Source organism: Schistocerca gregaria, unplaced genomic scaffold (genome assembly GCF_023897955.1).
Source record: "Schistocerca gregaria isolate iqSchGreg1 unplaced genomic scaffold, iqSchGreg1.2 ptg001236l, whole genome shotgun sequence".
Classification (NCBI taxonomy): Eukaryota; Metazoa; Arthropoda; class Insecta; order Orthoptera; family Acrididae; genus Schistocerca; species Schistocerca gregaria.
Window position 1 is genome coordinate 10,001 of NW_026062555.1, and position 5,000 is coordinate 15,000.

General features: G+C 53.9%; 1 non-coding gene across 1 annotated transcript in view; it reads left to right on the top strand.

The window, feature by feature from the left end:
* Positions 1-3,618: 3,618 nt before the first annotated feature.
* The window catches only part of LOC126330004 (small subunit ribosomal RNA), a 1,893-nt gene continuing 511 nt past the window's right edge, over positions 3,619-5,000 (top strand). The window contains exon 1 of the ribosomal RNA XR_007562644.1: positions 3,619-5,000. This exon is cut by the window's right edge and continues 511 nt beyond it. This is a non-coding gene — a ribosomal RNA (small subunit ribosomal RNA).

Genomic DNA, 5,000 nt, shown 5'->3' on the forward strand with positions numbered 1-5,000 from the left:
AGTACATAACTAATATTTCAGTCGTCTGACGTCCCTGCTTAGTAAATGATGCAGGACCACATACATAGATGATACATACTGTAAACTGGGGAGGACAGTGTGAACCGCACTCGACCCAGTCACCCTATCTCACAGTCCACTCTGTGTGTAACAAAGCGAAAGCACCAAAGCACTATCGTTCAACAACATCCATTTTATCCTCGCTGCCACAGGACACTATCCAAAGAACGACAAGAGGAACGTCACGTCCACTAATAAGACAGAATGTCTCACACCACCCGCAAACAACGCAGCTCAAATCAGCCAGCAACACCCACAGTGGTCCACCCAGTATCAACACAGGACGCAACGCCACGCCACAACACAAAAGGTACAAGTAATAAAATACCCTTTGGCCACACTCCTTATAAAGGCATCGAACCAACCCACCACCTGACACCAGCCAAACGTACATCCTGATTTGACACATCTCTGGCAACCTAACCCACGTTGGCCCTTAACCTAACCCACGTTGGCCCTTAACCTAACCCACGTTGGCCCTTAACCTAACCCACGTTGGCCCTTAACCTAACCCACGTTGGCCCTTAACCTAACCCACGTTGGCCCTTAACCTAACCCACGTTGGCCCTTAACCTAACCCACGTTGGCCCTTAACCTAACCCACGTTGGCCCTTAACCTAACCCACGTTGGCCCTTAACCTAACCCACGTTGGCCCTTAACCTAACCCACGTTGGCCCTTAACCTAACCCACGTTGGCCCTTAACCTAACCCACGTTGGCCCTTAACCTAACCCACGTTGGCCCTTAACCTAACCCACGTTGGCCCTTAACCTAACCCACGTTGGCCCTTAACCTAACCCACGTTGGCCCTTAACCTAACCCACGTTGGCCCTTAACCTAACCCACGTTGGCCCTTAACCTAACCCACGTTGGCCCTTAACCTAACCCACGTTGGCCCCTTAACCTAACCCACGTTGGCCCCTTAACCTAAGTTACGCTGCACCTTAACCTAAGTTACGCTGCACCTTAACCCAAGTTACGCTGCACCTTAACCCAAGTTACGCTGCACCTTAACCCAAGTTACGCTGCACCTTAACCCAAGTTACGCTGCACCTTAACCCAAGTTACGCTGCACCTTAACCCAAGTTACGCTGCACCTTAACCCAAGTTACGCTGCACCTTAACCCAAGTTACGCTGCACCTTAACCCAAGTTACGCTGCACCTTAACCCAAGTTACGCTGCACCTTAACCCAAGTTACGCTGCACCTTAACCCAAGTTACGCTGCACCTTAACCCAAGTTACGCTGCACCTTAACCCAAGTTACGCTGCACCTTAACCCAAGTTACGCTGCACCTTAACCCAAGTTACGCTGCACCTTAACCCAAGTTACGCTGCACCTTAACCCAAGTTACGCTGCACCTTAACCCAAGTTACGCTGCACCTTAACCCAAGTTACGCTGCACCTTAACCCAAGTTACGCTGCACCTTAACCCAAGTTACGCTGCACCTTAACCTAACTTACGCTGCACCTTAACCTAACTTACGCTGCACCTTAACCTAAGTTACGCTGCACCTTAACCTAACTTACGCTGCACCTTAACCTAAGTTACGCTGCACCTTAACCTAAGTTACGCTGCACCTTAACCTAAGTTACGCTGCACCTTAACCTAAGTTACGCTGCACCTTAACCTAACTTACGCTGCACCTTAACCTAACTTACGCTGCACCTTAACCTAACTTACGCTGCACCTTAACCTAACTTACACTGCACCTTAACTGTCACATGTAACGTCACAGGAATGTAGCTTTGCCTAACAGCAACCCTCTGAACATAGTTCACTGCTTGGATCCTCTGGTGTCATGTGTATTTCTTGATGCCATGGTGCGTACCCTCACATAAAGGTCTTTCGAGTGTTGCGTACTTTCTACACAGTCCCGCTAACCACTGGAAGGGTGTACCGCTACAGAACGAATATCGCCCTCCCCTCCTGCCCTTCCAAGCTGGTCGGTCAGGCGTTTGTTTGTGAAATGAGCCTTGCAGCTGTTCAGTTGCATTCGGTTGTCGATGCAGTCAGTGTACGTTGTGGTACGGCCTGTGTGGACTGTCCGCTGATGTACGCGTAACCCACACTGATCATCCGTCGTTACGTACTGAGTGACATAATGTGGCACATGCTTGACCGTACACCGGCTGCGCCCTACAATGGCGAATCATAAGGGCCATATGTTGTGCACGATGCTACTTGTCTCGTCTCCCCATTACAGCGAGATTGCACTGTTGTACGCCGTACAGACATGTGGTAGGTAGGTACGGACGAAAGTATTGCATGTTGGCCCCCCCCCCCCCCCTCCTCCCTCTGCCGGGAATCAGCGTGAGCCGTCTGTTGATGTAGCGACGAGGGTTTTCCTATTTAATCGTATTGCCCCACACAACATGATAGCACGGTGGACCGCGTTCCACATCTGCGACATGCTACAGAGGCCGGTTGACAGTCGACCGCGCAAGGGACATTGCACACGTGCGCGGACCATCTTCCACGTGTTCTCTCGTGTACATGCCGCAGTGTGTATGTGGGCTGATGTAGCGTGTCGTGACACATAACATGCAGGCATGCCAGAATCGTAGATTTCGCAAATGTAGATTGACGTATACGTTTGCTGCCAAAGATCCGCAAATGAACTGGAAATCAGTTGTTGAGCGGTTGTTCGCGCTGCAGGTGCATCGGTGATAGCGACGATCGGTACATCTATGAACCGGTTGTTTCGGCGGTACCCGCCATGCCCCCGAACCTGAGTTGGCCATGTGGGTATGAAGCGATACGAGGCTGTGGCTTGGCGGGACAGTCCCCGGCCGGTGAGGGGGGGCCACCCGGCGTGCTGGCCGCGCGCTGCGTGAGCGCACGCACTACAGCCGGCTGGTGGGGGGCGCCCAGTGGCAGGAGCGCCGGCCGACGGGCCCGGCTGGCGTCCCAGCTATGCGCCGGCGCACCCTGCGCGCGGCGCCAGGCGGCCAAAGTGGGTTCTGCCGAGCCCGGTGCGAAGCGCGGTGGACATCTGCAGTGTGCTGGTCCGATTGCGGACTGTGTGCGTTGAGGATGCGCCGCCGCCCGGCACTCGGCGTCGCGACGCCGTCTGCTGCTCGGTCGCCCCCAGCGGTTCTCGCAGGTGGTTTGTATCGCAGCTCTGCGGACGTGTTGGCGCGTGCGCTGTGCTGGGAGAGTTCGCTTCTGCACCCAAGTGGGGCTTTGCCCTTCTGTGGCGCTGGCGTTGGAGCTGCCGGTCACCGTAGGTGGCGCGTGTTGTTTCCCGCCGGCAATGCCACGACAGCACGCTCCCGGGCCTCTGTCGGCAGCGGCAAGCTCAGTTGGGAGCACGGGTGTTCGCACTGAAAGCGTCTACTCGCCCATCTCCGGGCGATTGCGCCTCTCTCGAACCCGACCAAGTACTTAGGACGGCGCTGCGCGCCGCCGGGACCTGAGAGGGTTTCGAGGTGTATCGTGCAGGGGAGCTCAGCCTCCTCCTGTTTGCAGAATAATTGAGCGGACGCTTGCGTGTTCGCGCGGGCCCTCGGGACACACTCCCGGGCGGCCGGCTGCTCAGCTCTCGTTGACGCAGCTCCCTGGTTGATCCTGCCAGTAGTCATATGCTTGTCTCAAAGATTAAGCCATGCATGTCTCAGTACAAGCCGCATTAAGGTGAAACCGCGAATGGCTCATTAAATCAGTTATGGTTCCTTAGATCGTACCCACGTTACTTGGATAACTGTGGTAATTCTAGAGCTAATACATGCAAACAGAGTCCCGACCAGAGATGGAAGGGACGCTTTTATTAGATCAAAACCAATCGGATTGGCTCGTCTGGTCCGTTTGCCTTGGTGACTCTGAATAACTTTGGGCTGATCGCACGGTCCTCGTACCGGCGACGCATCTTTCAAATGTCTGCCTTATCAACTGTCGATGGTAGGTTCTGCGCCTACCATGGTTGTAACGGGTAACGGGGAATCAGGGTTCGATTCCGGAGAGGGAGCCTGAGAAACGGCTACCACATCCAAGGAAGGCAGCAGGCGCGCAAATTACCCACTCCCGGCACGGGGAGGTAGTGACGAAAAATAACGATACGGGACTCATCCGAGGCCCCGTAATCGGAATGAGTACACTTTAAATCCTTTAACGAGTATCTATTGGAGGGCAAGTCTGGTGCCAGCAGCCGCGGTAATTCCAGCTCCAATAGCGTATATTAAAGTTGTTGCGGTTAAAAAGCTCGTAGTTGGATTTGTGTCCCACGCTGTTGGTTCACCGCCCGTCGGTGTTTAACTGGCATGTATCGTGGGACGTCCTGCCGGTGGGGCGAGCCGAAGGCGTGCTTGCGCGTCCCGAGGCGGACCCCGTTGAAATCCTACCAGGGTGCTCTTAGTTGAGTGTCTCGGTGGGCCGGCACGTTTACTTTGAACAAATTAGAGTGCTTAAAGCAGGCAAGCCCGCCTGAATACTGTGTGCATGGAATAATGGAATAGGACCTCGGTTCTATTTTGTTGGTTTTCGGAACCCGAGGTAATGATTAATAGGGACAGGCGGGGGCATTCGTATTGCGACGTTAGAGGTGAAATTCTTGGATCGTCGCAAGACGAACAGAAGCGAAAGCATTTGCCAAGTATGTTTTCATTAATCAAGAACGAAAGTTAGAGGTTCGAAGGCGATCAGATACCGCCCTAGTTCTAACCATAAACGATGCCAGCCAGCGATCCGCCGCAGTTCCTCCGATGACTCGGCGGGCAGCCTCCGGGAAACCAAAGCTTTTGGGTTCCGGGGGAAGTATGGTTGCAAAGCTGAAACTTAAAGGAATTGACGGAAGGGCACCACCAGGAGTGGAGCCTGCGGCTTAATTTGACTCAACACGGGAAACCTCACCAGGCCCGGACACCGGAAGGATTGACAGATTGATAGCTCTTTCTTGATTCGGTGGGTGGTGGTGCATGGCCGTTCTTAGTTGGTGGAGCGA